The 12,364-nt window shown below is 40.3% G+C and overlaps 1 protein-coding gene and 1 non-coding gene across 4 annotated transcripts in view; one reads left to right on the forward strand and one right to left on the reverse strand.

Annotated features, from left to right (window-relative positions):
• The window catches only part of LOC122566727 (sestrin-1), a 148,807-nt gene that overhangs the window by 67,982 nt on the left and 68,461 nt on the right, over nt 1-12,364 (forward strand). The window lies entirely within an intron of this gene.
• Trnak-cuu lies at nt 12,043-12,115 on the reverse strand. Its single transcript has one exon. It is a non-coding gene; the product is annotated as a tRNA-Lys (tRNA).

Genomic DNA, 12,364 nt, shown 5'->3' on the forward strand with positions numbered 1-12,364 from the left:
ATAGCGGAATTCTTAGATGAGAATTATGGTAAATAGTAGGATTTCATCAAGGTCCTACTGATTTATTTTTCGTTCTTAGTGCTCTTATGTTTTAGACGTGATATATCGTATAGCATCTACTTACGTTGTCTCGATCGAATCGGTAGAATTCCGGTCGCGAAATTAGTGGTCGAACCAGGGATAAACGTGACTCGAAAATAGTCAGCTGTCGGACTGTTGCTATCCACCGTGTGCGTTTATTTTTCATCGAATAAATCTGCATACGATCTTTGGCCAACTATTTAGTGTCAAAACAGAAGAAGTCGAATGTACGAATCGATAAATGGCCAGCGTGACGCTCTAGCAATCCTCAACGTCCTCTGTAATTTTGTCTTATTAGTGATAATATTTGTCTCTCTAACGTACGACCCTGCTTGTCAACGATTATCTTACGACGAGAAAATGTAAAGTTAAATCACAGCCTAGGAGTGAAATTGGGTTTTTTTTTATATATGGATCACGAGATTCTTCGAAAAATAAAGAACGATCTTCTTTCTACTAAGAGGATCTAAATTCAAGGAATTTCAACTTGCTGAGCACAGACTTCGCGTAAACGTTAAAAGTATTAGAATAATTCGACTTCAAACCAGCAATCTATACCAAGAATCCTCTACTCGTGGCGTTTACTTTACGTACCATCTCAACTCTTCAATTATCTGTTTAACACAAAAATTGCAATCGTATCGTTAGCGGTTTATCTGCAGCTAGCGAATCGTGGCGATTCTGTTGGCGGCGCGTTCCCCAACATCGTCTTGCTCTTTTTATCGGCTCGACCGACAAAAAGCCTGTTCTTTTTGCATTGTTTATCATGCTGCTGCACTGTACGGTTTTATCTTACGACCGGTTACCACGAGTTTTATGCGTTTTATCAAAGCCGTTTCGCTTCCCTTCCTCACGATTACGCCATGTTCGCGTTCCGACTAATTATCTGTGCTCGTTTCATACTTTATTGCATCCCGATGCCCGCTGTGCATCGTCCTAACGGGGAAATTGCCAGGCGAAAATCGGAAAAAATCGACGAAAATCGAACGGCCGATCCTTGGATACTTTTCGAAAAATTCATCAGTATTTTATTTTCTCTTTCGAAGATCAGAGTTCGCGGAATTGACAAAGAATTTATGGCTGCGAAAAGAGATTGGTAGATGCAAAGATCGGACGTTGAAAACGTGATAGTGGTCAGCGTGTTTACGAAGGGAAATAAATTTCGGATCTTCGGGACGTCGTTCGTACAGTCAGATCCGAGAAACTGGTTACAATGCGTTCAAACAGTGTATTCTTGGAACGCTCTCCTCTACGAACGCTCATAACAACCATCGTGGAATTTGAGTGTTCGTGTTACGTGTCTGTTATAGATCTTCTCGTACGTTCGATTAGATGTCCCCGACGATAATAAAACTATCGCATGAAAATTCAAAAACTGAAGATTTGAAAGCTTCAAAGTGAAATTGAATGTGCACATAGAAATTACAAGATATGTATTGAAGTTATACGCTTTATAGAGACGAAGAAAATATTTGATACAGCATAAATAATGAAATTTCAATGCGTACAAATCGTCTCCTTCGACCTTTTACCACTCCCTGTCGTGATCGTCAGCTTGTTCGCGTAATGTTACGCCTACGATGATCAGAATGCGCGTGGATGGCCGTTGTTTACCGTTTCACGATGGATTTGTACTCGGCACGGCGATCGCCTCGAAACTTGCTTCCTCCGTCGCGATACACGCGCTCGTCCACACGCTGAATTTACAGAGCTTTATGGTTGTCTGATGAATTTTATAGCAGGCCTTGAAGAGCCCCGACGCTGTTCTGGCGAACGTGGAAGCCACGATTGACGGAGCAATCCGCCGCTGAGTGATGTCACGTATCAAAAGTACTTACGCGTGTGCACCGGGGAACACGTGCAAACTAACGATCGGCTTATCGTTCGCATGCTGAACACACGTAGGAAATGCATACACGTAGACCTCAAGGAGAAGGGAACGAGTGATTTTTATTAATAGGTTCGCCCGTTTCCATCGCTTCCATTTTCATTCGAATAGAGCTAACAGCTTATTCGAGTAATCGTTTCCTTGATAAAAATCGGAGAGTTTAGAAAATCGTAAAACAGATTCTTCCATGAAGATTGGTCCGATTTTTCTATGTGATCTGCGTGCTTATCTGTAGGTATCTGTAGGTAATTCTTCTACAATGAAAAGCAATGGAAAACGACGATAGTTTTATTTTTATCGTATATCTCAGTCGTTTATGATTTATATAGTGTAGCGTTTGTCCTTTAAAACGTAATCTCGTGACTATTTTTAACAGTTAAAGGATGGATTAGGCTTCTTTCTTGACATCCTGCAATTCATTCGCTAGATATAATATGTAAGTACAGAAAGCATGAAAATAATAGAATGGAGGAAGGAAACTTTGCAAAGGCTATAAATCTACCTACTACTTGAATAATGGCCTACCTTTCAAGTATTATCGTAACATCGAAGAAATATTCGTACCTACAAATCCTACATTGTCACGAACTCGGAACGATCATTGGAAATTACATTAGAAATGAATCGGTATGTTGTCAAGCACATGCGTGTTTACGTCTCGACTCGACACCACAACTTTCTAACGAATCTTTTACGTGATACGCTTAACGATAACGCGTGGCATAATAAAAGTCGCGATGTTACAAATAGCTACATTTAATTGGTCTAATCCGTACTGTACATTATTCCAGTTACATAAGTCGAATGTCTGCGTGTGGTTTGATCAATTCGTCGTTCCGCTGTAAAATTGAAATTGCTCGACATGCTTCGTCGTTGATTTTCGATCGGCGAACTGTTCGTTGAAGATAACCGAGAGGATCCGCGATCGACTGTCATTCGTTCTATTATCCTTAATCTGACAAGGGATCGGAATGTCGAGTCGTTCAGATAGAAATGCGACTGGTTTTCTCGCGGGTTAGTCGAACTGCGCGCACGAGTGTCTACCACAAAGTATAGTAACTGGGTCAACGAGTCGACGATTCGTTTATCTGTTTGTTTGCTCGCAGGTTTAATACAACAGTTATCGGGCCGAACGATTTGTGGTTTCTTTCAACCCGTTACAGTGGGTGGTGTAGGTACTGAATTCTAGCGCAAAATTCCATCGCTTCTAACTCGACTGATATAACTTGTTCGGATGTTTAAAATCGATCCTTGACATTCTGTGATTTAAAATCTACGTATTTATATATGTATATTTTTAATTATTACTTCATACACTTACTACTTCGATCATTTTTATTATTACGCTATTACATCGTTATCTGCCAATCTGTTTCTAACAATTACTAATCATTCTTCTTTCCAATAGACTCAGAAATGGAAATCTTCACGAGTAAAAAATAAATGCTTATTACACAATGGTGATAAGTATCATGTATATATATATATATATACTTACATCGATAAATAATTAGTACGGAATGTCAAAGTCAAAGAACGAATCGCTGTTTCCCATCACATTCGCGGCAGCTTATCCAAGTCGTGATTACTTCACGAATTACTATAAATCACACGGTTATCGTCGTTATCTCGCTGGAGGATTGTTTCCCCGATTTTCGAACCAAGGAAGTCAGGTGTGTACCACCGGTTAACGAGGAAATTCTTGGAACGGTGAACGATCGGCCAAACGTACCAGGAAACGTTTTGCATGAAATTTAAACATCCTCGGGTTGGCCGTTCCCGTTCGCTCGAATCATCCCTCTCGCCTCGTAAAACACGACCGTAACCAGTGGCAATCGTACAAAGTCCTTTAAATATCTTCGGCTTGGCCACGGGTTACGTAAAAAGATAATCTCTCACGAGCAAAGTAGGTTGCTCGCACCCGTTATCTTTTATGTAATAACATCTCTAGCAGCGTTTCTCTATCGCGGGAGACTAAATTCCATCGCACGGTGCGTTTCATTTCGCTTTACCGCTGTATTTACCTTACGTTCGCGCGAAGGGCATATACTCGTCGGATCCTGTCGATCGAACGCGTCGAATCTTCTCAAAGACGCCGTTGTTCTTGACGACACAGCGTGACGATACTGTTTGCTAGATCTAGGCGCGGTCTCCTTGACTTTCGGCCGTAAGGTCGAGTGAAAGAAACGCTGATACCTTTGGAACGACGATGATATTTAGATAACGATAGCGGAATATTTGGTACAGCTAGGAAATTAAGGATTCCTTGGAAAGGATTTAAGAATTTAAGATTAAAATGTGTTCCGATATACGTTGTAATATATGATATAGGTAGTCTGGTATCGACTAGAGTGGACTAGAAAACACGTGTAAAGTGTTCCACGGCGGTTTGCAATCTGTCATCGATAAGATACGTTCTAGAAAAACAAGGAGCGGTCTTCGAAACCGGTGAGGTCTTTCGCGGAAGGAACGACGCGTTTGCCGCTCCGCAAGACACTTGTTGCATCAAGCGAGACGCCAGAGATTCTCTCGATTGCATAATATCCGCGAGTACACTGCCTTTTCTCAGTAGCGTGTCGATAAGATTCAGCGCCCCTTCGTGTTACTCTATTCGATCGAGCAATTCGGCCTGTTTGCCGATAGTTGAAACATTTGCAGCACTATCTGAATTTGATTTATTGGCGGTGAAAATAAGAATGTAGGTATCGAAAAGTGGAGAAATTTGTTATTATTACAAATATCAATTGGCTATGACTTTAAAGCACGTTTGAAAACAACGATTTGATTTTGATCGATTTTTAGTTGATTTTTGTTGGTTTACTCGATTTACTGGAAATTGGAGCTGCCTCTTTATTGCGACAATCCCTTCTATTCTGTTCAGATTGTAACGAGAATCAACGACATCGGATTACGGATAATTATAGAGTAATTTGCTTTTGTTCTCCTCTTTAATTTTTGTTCTTCACGCGACTGTTACCGGCTTTCGATACGTAACGACGATATCGAACGCGAATCGGCTTTTACGCGAACGTTAACAATTACTCTGTTTATCAACGCATCGATCGCTCGGCTTTATTCCTCCCCTGTGCGTTCCTCCCTTTATTTCACTTTTCATTTCTACACTGATTAATATACGAGCTGGTTTGGAAAATTGCGCGCAATTTGTATCCCCTTAACGATGATTTAGTAACGGAACACGTACATCTGTTGAACGTCACTGGCATCAGATCAAAGGGATAGATAGCGAGTTTCTCGCCGGATAAACGATGTGTCATTTTAAACGAGCCGATCGATACAATGAAGGATTGTTCGCTTTATATAGACACTGTATTAAAACTGTCCGATTTCTAGCATGCAAATTTGTCAGGTTCAACATTCGAATCGTTATTGTTTCCAAATCGTGGCATATAAAACGCGAAACGTTGCATGAAAAATCTGTGATGAAAATTTCAATTTCAGTCAACGTTGGCGTCTCTTTGTCATCGTCGTCGTCTACAGGTCGGTTGGTTCGGCTATTCCTCCTTTCTTTCTTCGTATCAAAAATTAAATAAGAAGGAACGAGTGTATTTGTCTTAGCACTTGGAAACAAAACATGGTGTACTCGTCTTCTGTTTGTCGTGTCGTAAAGTTTGTACAGCGATTGCAGAACACTCCTCTGTCAAATATTATTCTCTATACGCGCACGCCTTTCTGCTCCAATAATAATTTCCCTTCGCTTCGAAAAAGAAAACGAAAAAAAAAAAAGAAAATAAATAAACGTAACAAACGAATAAATTAACGCTCGAGTTATCGACGACCAAGGCGTGAAATTTGCATCATAGAAAGCCACATGGAAAATACACGAAAGGATACATAATGCGAGGAAAAAATAAGCCTTTGTCTATTATTATACAGTACCACTCTTAATTACTCGAACTATGCTCCTTCTATACTTTACTTCGCTTCCATCATAAAAGCTAAGACTTCCTTTCTATTGTTAACACGTACGATTCTTTGTTGGAACAATGAACACTGTTTTGTATATATTAGCGGTTAGAAATTGTACGTGCCTTAAATGTCCATCAACGATTATCGGTCTATAAGTTCTTATAAAATATGATCAATTCGCAATTTTAGCAGTATTATTGCAATCTAAACAGTAACCTAACGATTACGAAAAGTGGCGTTTCGCATTAAAAAAATTCCAAATATTTCGCGGAGAACAGATCCAGATGGAACACAGCTGTAAACAAAGTTGCACGGGTCGCAAAGTTATACGAATATTACAGCATGAAGATTTACTGTACTCGGCCAAAACGGAAATGTCTTTGGAATTGTTCCAATAAACAGGAGAGATCCGCGATGGCCCGTTTCGATCGACACGACGCGACGGTTTATCGGCGATGTCGATGATGTCGAGATTTTACGAGAAACAGTCGATGATCGGCCGCATCGAATGGCTTTGGTTGGTTTCTCTTCGCGGCATCCACCCGGTGTTCCAAAATAAGACACCTTTGCCACTTATTATACAGTCGCGAACGATGCAAACGCGAAACGAGGAGGTTCTATCTTTACCTTCGCGTATGAGCTAACGTCGGACGATATCTTTGGCTTGTTTATGCCCACGTGTTGCGAAACAATTTCGAGAATCATTAGATTCGTCAGGATGACGGCAAATTATAATTACCCACTGCCCGAGTTTAGGATCTCGCGTGATTCTCCGCACATTTTTCATCTGTCTCCTGATATTTCGCTCTATGACGCTTCTATAACGCTGTAACTCGAAAGTTACGTGTTTTCTAATTTTTATTATGTTTTCTTATCGATATATCGTCTTATTGATATACGTAGGCATTCTTATTGCATTCCAAATCCCATGTCAAGTTAAAAAAAGGTTGCATCCATACGAGTACGATGTAAGTCGTAGAGATATACAATCACATACATTTACATACACAGAAATTATTCGCACCGTCGAGAAAATAATGAAAATGTATAAAATAGCGAAACAACGGAAAGAAGCTTTTGACGTGTTTTATTCAGAGATACACGGTAAAGATTCTGATTTAATAAAATCGTAAAAGAAACTTGAGGCCTTATTACGTGATTTGTAATTATGAACGAAACATGTTATGGTAATTTTTTATGCTGTTTACATGAATCGATGTTAAAAAAGACTGGCTGCAATTATGAAACGAAAAAGGAAATATTACAGCACATATTGGCTATTGTACCAGAATAATAATCCATAAATCTTCTAAACTTTACGAGGCGTTCGAAAGTATAGATATTATGTTTGAAATCTTGAGTCAAGTGGAATGTATTTTGAAGCGCTTAAATGGATCGTATTTTCAAACAGTCTCTTGACGTCAAACACACGCTGTACGAAAACAACAATGTACACATCGAGTTGCATCGGCGAAATCGAACAATTACTGTTAAAATAGTGCTAATTTCTGAGTACTCGAACTATCTTAGCCAACAGTTCGCTTTAGATTGCCAACAAAATCGAAGTAAATACAAGTCGTGATGTATCGCACATTAACAACTTGTTTCTAACAGAACATTTAAACGACGCGACGCTTCTTGATCAATTAAGTTGCTGAAAATAAGTAGAACATCGCATATTGTAACAGTTGTATGTGTACTCGTGTAATTTTGTGTCCGCATATTTTTAACGATTGTCTTAAGATCAAGTATCGTACTGCAGAAGTATTTGAACTCTTGAAAAACCTTTATCAATGTCATATGGACTTGACGATCGAATTTCTGAGTGTTTCGATCGTTCGTGAGATTCGCGTAAAATTTCTTCAACTCAGCAGAAAAATTCGCGTGAAGAATGGCAACGAAGGACCGTGGAGAGATCGATTCGTCGACCGGCTTTTCCCAATTAAAAGTGACTCAGATGGATTTTTTTTCAGCCGCACACGAAGCGCGGCCGGTCGACGCTGGCGTGGTTAATTAACAATTGCATCGAGCGATACGCATCGCGTTAATAGCACTTTCACTCCTATCATTTCGCTCGGTCGACGCTGAAATAACATTGCGCGAAGAAGAGTTGTTGCCGATGAGTCACTCGGTCGCTGGTAACCAACCGAGTACCGCTTCTCCTTCTTTCCTCTGTGAATCTTTTATTTTTCATTTTTCTTTTTTTTTTTCGACATATTTCGTTTTATAGCCGCGATTAGAAGAGCGTGAAACAACCGCAACTATGATTCATACTCTGCTGCATTATGACTAATCGAATTTTCGACCACGTGCAGTGCCTTTTCAAATGTGCAGCAATGTCTTGACTATGCAAGAGTATCTTTTGGTCATCGTAGGTCATCGTTTTGTGAATATACGAGCCGTTCAGAAGTCGATCGAGCAATTTCATAAATTAAAAAGCAGAAAAAAGTGATGACGTTTCGCAAACGCTATTTTTTAAGTTTGCTATTATGTAATGAAGAAAATAATTTTTGAAGCAAGTAATTTGCTCTTTGAGAATTGAACATTATTCGTGTACCCATGTTTGACTTTTGAGAAGCTCGTGTAATATAATATATTACATATAATAAATTACATATAATATATTACATGTAATATATTACATATAATATATAGGTTCAGAAAAAGTCTCGGTAATGGTTGAAATACTTTCGTGAGTTACTTTATATCGATTTATGGCACCGATAGGTCTCTAAACGAGTCGAAAATTAATCAATCTTCCTCGGTTCTATTATTACGCAGCGTGTTTTGCTCGTTGTCGGTAGTCACGTATGCGTGTGACGCGATGCTTTTTGAGAGTACACGCGAATACGGGCGCATTCGAGTTTTGGAAACGTGCCGTGCAATATTTCAGCAGCACAATTTCTCAGACGGCAAGGGCCGAATATACGCGACAATGGAGTCCATCCAACAGGATCACGGAACGGAAAGCCCTCGTTACGTTAGTGACCGCGCGCTATACAGACTTATTCGAATAACATATCGACTATTTTCAGGCTGCGTTCTATTTAAAACAAATACCGAAGATTCCACGAATCATTCAGCCCCGCGGTTAAATCTTGCGGGTGAATTCGCGAGCTGTCCTCAAAAGTAGACATCTTGCGAATTTATTACCGTCCTTTGAGTTACTCGACTGTTTTCAAGCTTGTTGGCAGCCAGTTCTTGGTTGTTCAGGTGGATGCTTTTACTACGTTATTTATTTTGTTCAAACATTGAAATTTAAGATTGTTTGTTTTACTACCATTAGCTTGGATTGGTTGTTGTTTACAAACTACTTAATGGACCTGCTTCTATTGAATAAATATTTTTAGGGAATTTTGTAAGTTAGTAATTATACGAGTTAGTAATTATACGACAAGAAATTGTCGTACCGTAATAGGGAAAATTTTGATAATACAACAAGTCAAGTTCCGCACAAAATTAAAAAAAACGTAGTAAAATGAACTAGACATTTCTCTTCTTAGACGTAAGATCGTAAAAGCTGTTTACGTGATAAAACTCTGTAGTCTGCAATCTATCTCGTAATAGCTTTTCAATTGTTAGTTAGTAAGTTATTGTATTCGTAGATAAATACAAAAGTGACGGAACTGAAATTGTAAATGTAACGTAGAATTCTTCTACGACTGTATATATTATGTAGGTAGATAGACATTTATCCGAATTTAATTCGACGAAAATCTGTCGACAAACAGTCTCCCACGTCAGAATTAGGCCAGTCGCAAAATAGCTGTACTCGGACGCGTTTATAACGCGTCTCACTACTTTGGATCCCGCGTTCTCGCCGCTCGTCTTTACGTGTCGCACGTGCGTTTACCTACACTCCCTGTTGGCATTATCACGTGTCCATTCCGTGGCGGCCCCCATTGGCACTCACCCGCCGGGTTCCTCTCACCTATGAAATCTGCCAATCCGCGATAAATTCAGTATAAAGTACGCCAACACTCTTTATCGAAGCAAGATCATCTTTTACTTCAACATACTCTTGATATTCTATCTTCTGTATCTCTTGGAGCGATCGAACGAGACACGCGCGTGAAATTTGTCTTCTCTGACAGATCGTCTTCCCTGTTTCGTTCTCTTTCGCTTTTCGATTTAAACCGTTTCACATCGTAAACATAGCTGTTCCGCTTCATAGACAATTTCGTCTTGTTCTACCAATCGAACTATAAACCGAAATATCCGCGTGTTTTCTTCTTACGTGTATAGTATGAAAGTTATAACTGCTCGAGTTATGTATAGATCACGAGCATTATTAGCTAGACTATTTAATCGCGACGGTGTTCGAGTTAATCTTAGACTGTTACTTTGTACTGTCATAATCGGTGCACGACAAGAAAACAGCGTTATCAAGGTGGCTATTAAGGTGATGATTACGTATTGTAATCAATGACAGACTTCGATAAACAACGATTGGAAATGTACATTGTATATAGATACATATTCGGAGTTTGTATCAATCATTTGGTTAGTAAATGGCCGTTCTGTTTCCCAAACTATAAAAATCGAATATATCCGTATAGGTAGCATGCTATTTGTTCAACCAATCGCGGGGAGACGCGTTCGCGAGATATCACGTCAACGGGAGTCGTAAATTTCCGCTACGATTATAATAATCGACACCACGAGGTGATCGATCTCCTGATTTCCGTTAAGATAATAGGGGTGATGTAAGACACAGAATGATTGACGGATGTGACTCGAGGAAGAGAATTTGAGACAGAGTTTGACCTGTAGTGACTGTTCTCTGTTCATGGAAAAAACCAGCTTTCCCGTTAGGGAAATATTCGCTTTTTCCGTAATTAGTACGAATGCATAATAAACCTAAGGACTGTTCCAGGGACCATCCATAAACCGATAACACTTACAGGAACGATGATTCCTTCAAGGTTGATAGAAGTTAGTTATGAATACCAAGACAAAAGGTAAACTAAAAGCGTAAGTTTATGGTGGGTCCTTAGGTTTATTAGGGTTCAAATGTAATAATCAACTATTCAACTAATCAATTATATTCCATAGCACATCCCTCGCATTCTCCAACCAATACAGTCGGAATCGGCAATTAGAGTCACGCGTTCCCAGCTAGATTGACGTTATTACAGAGACAGAGAGTGGTGATCGGAAACGGAAGGAACCACGGGCTATTAATTACGCATTGTCTCCCGTACGTGTCCCGTAAACCGATCTACTTTCGCTGGCCAGGGACGAAAGGCAGTGGTGCCGGCTGCGATCTACCGTGTCGTTCGATAAACACTTTATTTCGGGTCGTGTCGAAACGTTGCGGTGGTGTGCCGCATGCCGTGCACCACCTAAAAATACACGACTCCGCGGACCAGCCCTATCCCCCTCTGCACTCTCATCGAAACTGCACTCGAAAATAACTTTCAGAAACACCTGGCACCTCGGCCTGTCTATTCTGCACGTTTCGATCTCGCCTCCTCCTCTCCGCGTTATCCTCTCCTTCTCTTTGTGCCCTCGCAACGATTTTTCCACCAACGAGCGCACCTGTCCGACGAATTTCACTTGCCTCTAATCCCCACCACGGGCAACAGGCCTTTGAAAACTTGAATTCACCCCGGGGACTTCTAATAGGAGGGTTTGCCGGATGACATGCAGGCACCGGACCAGGGGAGCCATTTAAAGGAAGCAACGAATTTGTGGTTTCGTCTACACGAAGGTGACGTTACGTCACGTCATCGTGTCTGGTTATTTCGTTCGAACGAAATCGGATTTGTCACGGCGTGATGTGTCTGATGTGCTTTTCTCCCTCTTTCTCTCTCTCTCCTCTTTATCCCTCTCTCCTTTTCCTCTCCTCCCTTCTACGTCTCTCTTTCTCTCTCTCTTTCTCTCTCGTAGCTTTGCGAATCCATTAGTCTGTTGATTCTGATAAGATTACGCGAAGATTTCGATTATTTACATTCTTCGAGCGACTTGTACCTTGAAACGGGAAAAATTTCCGACATGATTTCGGTTTCGTGCGCGTGCAAAAATCCCACGACCCTTATCGGATGCTTAATTCTTTCGAGATAGACTTGTGGAGTTAAATCTCGAGTATACATGTCGTTAGTTTTGTGTGTTTTTTGAGAAAAAGAAAAAAAAAGACTGGTATCCGCCCAACGTGGGGCTCGAACCCACGACCCTGAGATTAAGAGTCTCATGCTCTACCGACTGAGCTAGCCGGGCTACCTTGGGAATTGGAAGCACGTTCGATCGGAAATTGTTGGCGAATTTATCTGCAACTTGGAATTACTCGTCGAATTTTATAGTCTTGATAATTAATACTTGATGCGTTTACGGAGGTTTACGCGAGGAATTAAGGAATTAATAAGGGTAAAGATATTCTACACACGAGGATATATAATTACGACTAATTATATCTATTCTCTTATCGCCCGACAAATAATTAAATGAATAATCTCTACAAAATAGAGA

This window comes from Bombus pyrosoma, linkage group LG4, assembly GCF_014825855.1.
Source record: "Bombus pyrosoma isolate SC7728 linkage group LG4, ASM1482585v1, whole genome shotgun sequence".
NCBI classification, from domain to species: Eukaryota; Metazoa; Arthropoda; class Insecta; order Hymenoptera; family Apidae; genus Bombus; species Bombus pyrosoma.